The following is a 12,147-nucleotide window of genomic DNA, read 5'->3' on the forward strand; positions in this document are numbered from 1 at the left end:
CCCATTGGAACGACACTAATACACACCAGCCTTGTATTTGGCTCAATAAATAAAACAGAAATTTAACTATCAGCATGTCTCTGCTGAAGTTCTTTATGAGCGTGGTGAGCCCGCAGGGACATAGTTCAGGCACCATTTAGTGACGCCCTGACCTATTCATTACTTCCATTTACGTTTGTAGAGAATGCCTGAGTCTTGCAGAAGCATCAGGCCTTCCTGCCCTATTAGGTTCCCCCCAGCCCCAGCATGTTCTGCATAACTGGGGGTTTTGCCTATGGTACCCAGAAACTCAAACTACTGTAAAAAATTGCTAAATCATACTTCACACTCATGTTATGAAGCATTTATAGAGATAAACTTCCTTTTTGTTTAAATTCTACCGTATTCCTGGTTCTGATACTGATATTCAGCCCGGTGTGGTTCCCTTTCTACCAGTCATGGGCTGGGCGCAGCACTTCTGCCCCCACATGCTGTTTGCAGACCACCGTGTGGCCTTGTGGTGGTCCCTAGCTAGTAATAGTCTGCTCCTTACCCAGCTCTGAGCTTTCAGTTGCAGAAACAGGACAAGCACTTGTTATATGGTCTTTTCTTTTTTCTTATATTATTATTTTTTCCCCAGACGGGTTCCAAGCTGTGGTTTCCAGCAAGCTGATTCTGTTACGTGCTGCTCTGACTGTCCCTAAAGCAAGGCACTGCTTCCTTCCCACGGTCTCAGGGTTAGAGCCTATGTCTTCTATAGAGTGCATGTTGGACTGTGTAAACTGCCCACTGCTGGCTAGATACTTTCTGATGGTCTTCTAGCTGAGGGGAGATGTCCCACTACGGAACTGTTTGCTTGTCTGTTTGTTTTTAATTTACGCTGCCTGCACCATTCTGCCAGAGTTCTTGCTTTATGTGTGCGAAGTGCTGGGAATGGAAGCTAAATTTAGGAAACTAAAACTAATGCTAACAGGCAGAGCATCCCCTAGACCTTGTTATTTATTTGGCTGCCCAAAGAGATTTGAGGACCCGATTTGGCCAGGGTTTAGCCAGAATTTCAGACTTTCTGCTTTCTTTGGCTCAGGTGGGGGATCTCAGAGGATGCAAGTTTCCCAAGGAAGTACAGAGAGAGTGGCCAGACCCTCAGTCCTTTTCGGACAGTGTACGCACAGCCCTGTTCCACTGCAGCACTTTGTCTTCAGCTGTCCCTGTCCTCCAGGACCCTCCATCTCTCTGCCAAAGCATGCCCCGTCTGGGTCTTTCTAGCGAGCTGTGCCACTGGGAATGGCTATCATGTCTCTGCTGCCACCACAGCTTTGTGGGGAGGACATGGGCAGGTGAATGAACTGAAGAGAGATAATGCTGCAAATAAAGTCTCTTGAAATGCATCACTGACTCCATGGCATCTGTGTTTGTTCAAATACAAAGTAGCTTTTCTCACAGTGGAGGAAGGAGTCCTACCTTGCATACATTGCACTGCATCTGGGGGTACAGGTATGCCCACAGACAGTTACTGCAGAGTAGCATATAACCACATGGACAGTGTAGACTGAATGTACCAGAGTATATTGGCCCAGCAGCTGGTGGCTATCTAGTAACCCAAGATAAACCTTCCAAGCAGCGAGCATTTACAGGCTGCCTTATAAATGACTCTGGAGATTTAAGAACTCACATGACAGCTGTATGAGTTAGAGCTGAAAGCTTTTCACATGGCAGTAGTGCTGCTATGTTTGTTCATGGAGATAAAAATTGTATTTCTACATGGTGCCAGGATATAGTTTATTAAAGACTCACCTCTTTTCATGTAAAAGAACTAAGTCTGCTCTCAGGCTACAGGCACACAGGTGCCTCATGCAAGGTAAAGATAGGGGAGAAGCTGCTGGACACCAGTGGCTTCTCATGTCCAAACGCCTACTCAGAAATAAGTTAATGGTAACTCATCACTTTTTCACAGAAGTAACCACCCCTTTATTTGTTTATACAGCCCGTTACTCGGATGCAGCCATCAGGCTGTAAGCTGGCAGCCTCCCTTGTTTCAGGTTGCTTTGCGTCCTCTCCTGTTGCGGGACGGCTGGAACTGTTGCTGGAAACTGTTGACACACTGATAGCTGCAATGGCATTGAGCAGTCTTCAGGTAAGAGCACTGAACAGTTTCACATGAAGCATTTCTTTAATGCTATGCAATAAGCAGACATCAGTCGTAGGGAAGACCAATTTACTTTCTCAGCATATCAAGCACAGCAAACTCAAACTTGTTTTGAGGAAGCACCCTGGTGTAGAGGTCTAATACAAAGCCCACTGAAAAGAAAGGACAGACTTTTGTCTCGAAGAGCTTTTGTTGAAGACAAATTCTAAAAAGATGACGGCTACCAGACCACTAGCATATGTGTTAAACCTCAGACTGTGTCAGGGATAGGAAGGGCTGACATTAAGGGTGTCCTTGCAGTCTCACCTTCCGCTAGCAACACTATAAATCCCCCACTCCAAACACTAGAAGTTGTCCCACTGGGAAGACCTACTGGATCTCCAGCCTGACACTGTCCTTGCCTGCTTCGCAAGCTTTCTCTCTGCCAGGCACACGAAACTCACCCAGGCATTGATGTCTGAAGACAGACAGCTACACTTCCCAGCCTCAGCCTCTGACCCTGCTATACCAGTGTGCCCTCTCCACCACCTGCAAGCGGAGTTCAGTTCAGGAAACAAGAATGCATTTCAAACTTCAATGCCTTTTCCTTCCACCTCAGCTTTACTCTCAGTCCTGCTTACATATTTCTCTGTTAGATTGCAGAGTTGAAATTCCAGTTTTTTTGTTCAACAAACGCCGACTAGATTTTTTTCCCCTTGTTCCATTAGCACCTTGTATTTGTGGGTGGAAGTCTGCTGGTTTAAGCACAAAGTCCAGGGATGGCATCCATTGCTATAAGGAACTGACATAGCAAAGGCCGTAACTGCTCTGCCTCTGAAGAGGTGGCCATCACAGGGGCCCACAGTCTCAGGTAATTATCATGCACCTGACTGCCCTGGCTGTCTAAACTGCAGCTCTTGCCAAAAGTGCATTTTAAGCTCTCACAGTGTGGAAGAGTGTGGCCACAATAATCTACATCTCTGTGACCTTGACCCTGATTGCTGCAATTAGCTTTACATAAGGTTAAGCTCAAAAGCCTCTCCATGGCTTCAGCCAGTACTGTCTGGACAAGGGAGCGCAGCGAGAGCGTATCACAGAGTGTAGCCCTGAATCCTCTATTAGCCTGTAGTTATCTTCCAGGAGAAATCCACTAAATTCAAGGTCTGATGTTTAGCATCATGGGGATAAGTTGCCTTTCAATGCCTTTCTTTAAAGTGCGATGAAAGGCAAACGCTGTGTCCTAGACTTCAGCTCTATTCAGAACAAGCTAGAGCATATTCAAGCTGAAATATAAAATATAGCCATTTTGACTAAGCTTTCTACAGCATTTCTACATTATTTCTCCTAATTACATTCAATCCCCTAAATGCTATTCACTGGCTTGATTTTTTTGAGGTGACTGGGTCACTGCTGTTGCAGCTGAATCGATGTTTTCTTCAGTCTTGACCTGACATTTAAATTAGATTGAAGATAGTCAGCAATAAAAGACTAAAACTGAGGTCTCTGTCTGCTCTATCCCTCTTGCCCTACCTCTCATATGCAGTGCCTTAGAAACAATTTTAAGGTGTCCTCTTTCCCCATAGTGTTAAAGGTTGCATGTAATCTTTTCTGGGTCAGGAATACTTAACCGATGTGACTGAATTAACATGCTAGTTTGTAGTCTGGCTTATAATACTGCAGCTTTTGTCCAGCTGGAAATGGTGGATAGAAATAATGGAGGACTATTTTCTGTCTCTGGGCTTGCTGTGAAAAGAAATCTAAAACCCAAAAAGCTAAACATAAAAACAATAAAATAATCATAATAAAAATATAATAAAATAGTCTAAAAATAAATGAAATTGACAGAGAACAAGGGTCAAAAAATCTTGCAACAATTATGAATGTTTATGTGATGTGGCTATTGTACTTCTCTGAAACATTTTACAATATTATCCTGGACTTCTCTGGTCAGATTCCTTCTCACCTGACTGCAAAGATATAAAAGAGAAATACCTTCTAGAGAACTGCGAATGTCTACTTTAGGTCAAATTAAACTGCTTGTTGGTGGAGTGTTTCTCTCCATTAACTATGATGTTTGAAGTTGGAGATTAATCCCACACCTCAGACACCAAAAAGTAGTGATGATCGCCTGCCTCCCACCTGTTTCCTATTGTGTTCCCATGAGGACTTGCCTCACTAACATTAGTGAGTGAGAAGCAGAGCTAAACGTGAATGAAAGATTGTAAGAGAGAGCACTGTGGTCATTAAAATTTGAAAGTTTTATTCATTAATATTTTCAGTGATCTCTGGAAGGAGAGGATCAGTAAGCAGCAAACATCAACAGTATGGGGCAAGATGTTCTACTTTCGATGTCCACACCCAAAATGTAGATCCTTAATATCCTCATTCTACTGGCATCTCAACCTGGAGATACTCAGCACTGAAGTTCCCAATCAGCTCTACCTTGTGCCTGTGCTGCTATGCCATCCTTTGCCCATCTGGCCTGCGGGACTCCCTTTGCTGAGGACAGAACTGAGTACAGATCTTCACCTCCCTTGTGTGGCTATTGCTGCCGACCTGCTGAGTAAATGGAGGTATAGTTTGCTGTTGTTTGAAGAAACAATGGCTGTGATTTCTGAAGATTTCTTCAAAGCAGTTGGTTTTTGAGAGCCTAAGATCCGTGGAGATGTAACTAACTGGTAACTCCTTTTGTGACTGGGTAGTCTGATTATCTAATGAGTTCTCCTTTGCTTCTGTTGGTCTGATGCCCTTGCCCACTTTGGGATCTGTTTTATACTTCAGTAAGCCCAAAAGGAGATACTGATGCTAATGTAAATGCCATGCAGACATGATAATATCTGTCAAGCTCTCCTGATCTGCTGTGTTGGCAACTTTATATAGAAACAATACATGACATTTCCAGACTGAGATACAGTGCACTGGGCTTTGGAGGATGAAAAGCCCTACTCCTTGCATTGAGGAAGGAAATCAACAGAGCACTTAGCTTTTAAAATAAAAGTTTAAAAGACTTAACACAAAGAGTTACACCTACCACCTACATCTAATTAGACTGAGCTGTCTCTCTGCAGCTTCAAGAAAGGTACCAGCTTCCCAAACAGCGGTAACATTTAAGACTTCTTCTACCTGCAGTATTTTCTGTTGGCTAACTTAAACAGCTGCCTCCTCAGTCCATGGCTGGTATGGATCCCATTCCTGAGTAACTCAGGTAGGTTAATCTGCCTAAGTATGCTTCATCTGCCGTTTAACCAGGTCCATCCCTCTTAGGCACGCCAAACTCCCTTCACAGTTGATCAGTACAATCCATAGAGTTTAGTTCATCTAAAACGGGTAGATGACATGCATGTTCCAAGTGCCTGATCTTCCTTCATGAACTCTTTCAAGGGAGCCTGTGCTGACTCTTGCTGAGGGTGGCTTTACGCTGTAGGCTGTGTAGCTACCCATGGAGATGTGGGTCTCATACCTTCCCGTGCACTGTGATGGGAGCCTGCTGTCAGTGTTGTAAGTTTGGTTAGGAGCCTAAAAACGAGATGATGCGATGTTCAGGCTCCTTCACACGTCTCCTCCCAGTAGCTTTTCCCTGAGTGGTGGTTTCAGTTTGCTACTGTAAATCGGCAGATAAAAGATCTGTGGCCTATCTGCTGAGCAGTCTTAACCAATAGGTGTTTTCTTTTCTCATACTAAGACGTCATAGTAACATATGAAATACATACTGTGATTGCAAGTACAGTACATTGCAGCAAAGTTGGTTGTTTCCTATAGAATAAGATATCAGTGTTTTAAGTGGGTCTTCTGAAAATGTATTCATCATTACACTAGAGAGTAGGGGTGAACCAATTATTAATTAATTTAAAAAAAATTACTGCACTTAGTAAGAATGGTAATAACGAGAGCAAGAGTGGACACAATCTACTCTGATTATGTAAAAAAGGCTTTGAAAGACTGTGTGCTACTTGATTAGTAGGCTAAGAAGAACTTGAGTAGTCACAGCAACTTTAAATATAGACTAGAGCCTTAAGTTTGAGTATGTGAGGCACGAAGAGGGAGCTTTGGCATAGGGCATGTGAAAACTGAGAACATCCAGATCTATTAGAAAAAGAAATAAAAATTGAAGTCCCAACAAGAAAAATATTGAGCACAGTATCTAAGCCTCTGGGCTAGCATTTAAAGTAAAACTGTTCAGTTCATCCTCCTCTTTCTCTTCTTTCTGCTTTCCTAACCAATATTAAATCACTTGGTTAAATAAACCATCATTTTAAAGATTCTGTCTTTATGGTATTTGGTCTCTCTGTTCGTAAACAGCCCAGGTACAGTTTGTTGAAACGGTCCAGAAGTTGCAGTCTCTGGCAATTGCAGCCTCCTGTCTATGGAAGTTAAATGTTCCAAACATGGATTGGATTTCCAGGTAAAATCTAGGCACTTTCCACAGCTCAAATATCTTTACTGGTAGCCCCTGTTTAATGTAATGTCTTTTTTTCCAAGACTTTATGTACATATATGGGAACATCTTGTCAGGTAGCATCACAAGTACATGTAACATAGTAGTCTGCCTCTTCTAAAGTTACTGTGAACTAGCTCTGTCAATCAGAAAGTGTTTCTAAGCTAGCTGGGTCTCAGTTCTAGCAAATGAGCTGCCTTCAGATTACTAGGTTGAGGGAAATTAAGTTCTCTGCTATATAGAATATTTGAATTTGCTATTTCATTTTTTCAATGCTAAAAATATGCAGGGTATTGTGTAGAGAAGTCCAGCTATGGACAAGTCCGGTGGTGCAGAACTGTTCATAATACAAGCTATTACAGCTGCAGGAATAGACCTTTCCATTTAATTTGAAGGAACAGCCTGTTAGTAGGAGCAGTGAAGGAGCCATAAGACCAGCCTTATCTGTAGTCCCAACCCACTTGTTTCAATAGGTTGAATCCTAGAAGCTGGAGAATATGCAGGGAAGGAGAGCAGGGAAGGATCATATATATATTTGCTCTGTTTCTACATGCTTTCTCCAGGTTTCCCTACCAGCCAGGGTGAGATGACTGGGTGAGACGAACCTTTCATCTGGTCCATTTATAATCCTACATACCCTTCTGTGATCTCCTGTAATATCCTCCGTTCAAATAACCATAGAAGGGTCTGAGCCTGTAGAGACAGAGGAAGGATAAGCAGAAGTTAGTGTATTTATTATATGTGTGGGTTAATGACATTTATAGTGCTCTTTCAGGAGTACTTTGAAGAAGAGAAGTTTTCTAGCTGTTGTGGGTGAGGTCCAAGAAGGTGAAAGTGTGCTGCTCCTGCACAGGAAGGGCTCGCTGCCAATGTGGAAGCACAAACACCTGCCTGGTGGCCAGAGCTGAGGGGTTCCAGCTAAAGAAAGACATTTCTGTTTGTCTGTCAGTCTGATTTCTTTTTTTTTTTTTTTTTTGAGTTTTCTGTTGGCAGAAAGTAAAATAAACCCCAAGATCTCCAAGCCTCATAGCCCAAGGGAAACATGTGGGCACTGATGTGTAACATTTAATAATTAGGATCAACGGCACCCAAATATTTTACCTTTATCCTGGTGGCTAGTCATGTGATTCAGGGTGAAATGAAATAGCCATTGCCTGAAAATTCAAGAGATTTCTGCTTCAGAGCATGTGACACGGAAGAGCATAGGGCAGGTTCATGTCAGATACTCACCCAGCTTCCCTCAGGATGAGGGGGAGTGTTTTGTATCTGGGTTTCCCAAACCCTCAGTAAATGTTGTAACCACTGGGATATCCACTAAAAGGGAACACGAGGTCGGCCAATGTTCTCCGTATGAGAACGAGCTGCGGTGCCTCGGCCTGGCAAGGTGTGCATGGCTGCAGGACCCTGCAACTTGCTTAGGCATCTAACTCCCTGGATGAGGTGGCGGTCAAGCCTTTGCTCTTTCCTCTGTATTTTTCAGTAGAGAACTCCTAGTCAGCTTGTTAGCTTTTGTGAACCTGCTGCTTGGGCATCTAAGAGTGCAGTTGCAAGGCAGTTAAGCCAATGAAAGTGAAGATTTCTGGTCCTCCTCCTACCTCTAGTGATTATGTGAGAAGGCTATTTATGGAGATCATTCAGCAAAACCCAGGCAACCCTTCCCTCCACCCCCTTGGTAACCCACGCAGCTATTTGTTTTGTTTTGTTTTTCATTGGGTTGGTTTTCAGCCAGCCAGGATCCCTCACCAGGGGCATGGCACAGTTACGGGGGTCTCTGTGCTGGTGCAAAGGGAAGGCCGAAATTGGGGACCTCATGGAGGCTTGGATATTGTGAAGCTACACTGTGTCACAGCATGCCCGAATGTGAATATACGAAAGGCATCAGAATGAGTAAATAGTTTGCATGCTATATATCATGGCGGGGTTTGGGGGTGAGAATAAGGACCAGTTCTGTGGAGAGCTTTATGCACTTAAACCTCATCAGGATCCTCACGCTTATGCACTGTGCTCCAGAAGTGACTTCTCTGACTTCAGTGGAAATATAGAAGTTATTCCTTTGAAGCGAAGGCTACGAGCCCCCATCTGAGGGGATGACCCTGCGAGCGGTGCTTCTGCAGCACAGGGCTGGCAGTATATGGTCCTGGTTCAATCTAGCCTGCTCTGCTCATGTCCTCTTTCAGATGTATTTGTTCAAAGGAAAGCAAGCAGCAAATTCCTTTTGTCTGAGCGTATAATGAGTTTTAGCAGTGTCTTGGGCAAAGATAAGATTATGTGGGGATTATGGCAGTTTGGGCCTCAGAGTAGTGTGCTTTCTGGGAAGAAACGCTTCAGGGTGGCAGAAGTAATTTCTCTGCTCAGGCGTTTGGAGCATTGATACCAGAGACATTGAAAATCAATGAAGGAAGAGAGTGGAGGTAGGTAAGTGTCTCTTTAATGCAATGGACTATGATTTCCAAAATCCCTAGCCCCAGACCTTTCCATCTCGCAAATGTTCCTGTATTGCATTAGTCTGTATATAAATGCAAAAAATAGCTTACTCCTGTTCATTTTCTTTTAAAAGTATACGAACATGAGAGGCTGCGGAGACTGCAATAAGTATGTAGGACAGCAACAGCTGTGCTGTTCTTACAAAGCTAACTCTGCAGTCAGGGCTCCAGCCGCACGAACCGGTCTTCAGGGACCTTGAAATCTGCACACACATGCTGCTTCTCTCTTCTTCCCTTTTCTTTTGTTTTTTCTTTCCTTTTATTTTCTTTTTGTCGCATTAGGGAAATGAAATTAGGGCATGAAGACACCAACTTGCCAAAATAAATTAACTTTAAAATCCCGTTGACTCCCAAGGGTCTGCCCTTAGTACAGCACACCATAAGAAGTAATAAAATTACAGTAAGTAAATGATCCCTTAGACTCCCATGCATAAACAACCTTAGCTGAATCCTGCAGCCCAGATTAGCCCTTTTAAAATATTTGGGGTGTGATGTCAGCATCTCGGATGCCAATACATTTGTTCCTCTCCTCCCTCAGACTACTTTAGTTCCCACATAGCGACAAGGCATCCAAACTGAGCGGGACAGAGCAAGAAGCTGAGAAGGAAATAATATCTGCATTGCCCCAAAGTCCTGGAGGCAGAACCACTGTGCTCCATTTAACTTCTTAAGGTAAAAAACTTGTTTTACTTATTAAGTCAGATTTTCTCTTGCTCATGGAGATAGGAGTCTGACAAAACAGCATGGGAATGCAGGAATTTTCTTAAGTGTAGGTACCAGCCTTTTAATATTTAATCTGCAGACTAAAGCCGTTTCTATTTAAACCCTCTGTCTTCAATCTAGTACAGTCCCAAGGCTTCTCGATGTTATAGACTAATCCGGCTTCTCCTTTAAGATTTAGTTTGTGTGGCTGAAATTTTTTGTTTGCCTAGAGCTTATTCTTCATTTGTTTAAAGGTTTTTGTTTTATTTACACCACGTTCAGATAGCATTAGAGCTATGTTATGCATGATAAAGTATTCTCTGCATGAATTCCAAGAACATACAAAAATCTAAACTTGTGACAAAGTAAATAAATAATAACAATAGCCAACAGAAAACTTTTTGAATTTAACTTGAATGGGATTTCTGAAGTGAGGAAACTAGGGCAGCTTGAAAGTATAAGGAAGTCAGAAGGTGTTTGGGAAAAGTCTATCTATCTCATCTGTAGGATTAACTCACAGAATTTATGAAGCTTTTCAGAAATGAAAACGTTGCACCTTAGGTTCTCCCTGTACTTTTAGCAGGAACATGAATTCACTATTTTCTCTGCTAAGCTTTACAAGGGAGGCTGAAATTTGAATTCTTTTAAGCTGTAGTATTTCAGTACAAAATTTTATAAATACTAATCCTTTAAGAAAAAGCGGAAAAGTGAGTGAGATAAAAATTGTAGAAATCACTACTTCTTTGTAAGAAAACAGTTTTCACCTACTTTATTTAGAAAATGAGACTACACAAACGAATATGAGAATATTAGGAACTCTGAACCGCAATATATTTGTGATGTATATCAGTTCAAAGTAATAAATGAGGTTTGGGCGGTCTTTATTTTAAAAAGCTTGTGCAAAGCAGAGCTAATTTCCAAGGACTGCTCACCTTGTGAGATGTATTTTGGGGTGATACTGAGAAGGCTTCTTGTCAGGGGGTGGAAATCAAAGAAGGTGATAAGCTGCTGGAGATAGCTTTTGCTTTTAGTGTCCGTAGTGCCTACTAAGTTTTATCCACAGAAAAAGCATTTATTTATACCTGTATAAATGGCTCTGTTGAACTTCTCTCCTTCACTTATCTGTTCTTCACATATTTTTCTTTTTCCTTAAAAGAGCCTGTGAGCTGAAGGCTGATCTCAAGGACGCTCCCAGATAAGCCACTGAAGTTTTCCCTTTGCTTTACCTGTTGACCTCTGCTCTCCTCTGATTATTCCCCCAAATGGAGCGATCTACACAAGAACTCTTCCTGAACTTCATGATTGTCCTGATTACTGTACTGCTCATGTGGCTCCTCGTGAAGTCTTATCAGGAGTAAAAGACAATCAGAAACTCTTGGAGTTGATTTAAGTACGTGTCTCTGCAGACATGAGTAACATCCTCAGCACACCTCTGTGATTAGTTTTCAATCAATTGAGGATGTCATGAATTTTTTTACTCTTGCATTTCTGTTGCCTGTGCTAACGTTTATAAAGGGTCTGTGATGGTGTAATTATTTTATTCTGCAGTGATCCAGCTGTAAAATGTAAAATGCAAGATCCTTAGACACTGTTACGTGTGGCTGCCTCCTCCAGCAGTTTCTGGGATTGTTGTAACCCCTTTGTCCGGAACACCCGCTTATTGGGCATCGGTGTTAGATTTTCTAGTGTATAAAACTGCAATATGCAATGTATTTGTCTTTATTAACCAGCATAAAAGGCACAGACTTGCTAAGCAGAAGGAAATGTGAAGCCTTTACTTTCTCTTGCTTTTGTTTCACTTAAATAAAGAAGAACATGTGAAACCCTGCTTCGTAGTGTTCCTTATCCCTCTTTTGATCCCATCACTGCTCTCTAAAAGCCCTGGCGATAACTGCAGTAGAGCGGGTCATGCAAGTCTGGCCTTTTTATTTGTACCTGGATTTTTATTTGTACTGTAAAAAAAAATTGCTACAGAGTAAGAGTGGAAATCCTGCGGGTTTATTAACGTGTATCCACAGGAACGAGCAGATTCCAGCTGTTCCTGTGACCTTTATGGCCTGAGTTAGTTACACTGCTAGTGCTATGAATGTCATCGTCACAGAGAACCTCTGTCGCACAACTGGAATTGTCATATAATTGCATTTCTAAAGTTGGATTTTGGACTTGGATTCCCAGGGTCCTATTTCTGGCAACGCTATGCTTGGAGCAGTGCTGGGCAGAGGTGGCCAGGGGCAGTCACAGGCACTACCGCCCTGCTGAGGTCAGTCAAGGCAGCGGTCCTGCAGCATCCACGCACAGACTGACCCACAGCAAAGCTGTCCCAGACAGGCCGCCCGCACGGTATGACGAGTTTCCGGGGAGGTGCATGTCCGGGCTAATGCTGCAGAGCTGTGACCTGCTAACGAAGTCTTCAGCCAATGCAA

General features: G+C 42.7%; 1 long non-coding RNA gene and 1 other non-coding gene across 3 annotated transcripts; both read left to right on the forward strand.

The window, feature by feature from the left end:
• Positions 1 to 1,976: 1,976 nt before the first annotated feature.
• LOC138065610 (uncharacterized) lies at positions 1,977 to 6,453 on the forward strand. The gene is made up of 3 exons (XR_011138711.1): positions 1,977 to 2,113; positions 4,384 to 5,309; positions 6,404 to 6,453. It is a non-coding gene; the product is annotated as an uncharacterized lncRNA (long non-coding RNA).
• Positions 6,454 to 8,750: 2,297 nt separating this feature from the next.
• On the forward strand, positions 8,751 to 11,552 carry LOC104149907 (uncharacterized). 2 transcript variants are annotated; one of them, XR_011138710.1, is made up of 3 exons: positions 8,751 to 8,950; positions 9,561 to 9,694; positions 10,881 to 11,552. It is a non-coding gene; the product is annotated as an uncharacterized protein (transcript). The 2 variants fall into 2 exon arrangements; XR_011138709.1 differs by having other exon boundaries at positions 8,840 to 8,954.
• Positions 11,553 to 12,147: the final 595 nt, after the last annotated feature.

Source organism: Struthio camelus, chromosome 1 (genome assembly GCF_040807025.1).
Source record: "Struthio camelus isolate bStrCam1 chromosome 1, bStrCam1.hap1, whole genome shotgun sequence".
NCBI lineage: Eukaryota > Metazoa > Chordata > Aves > Struthioniformes > Struthionidae > Struthio > Struthio camelus.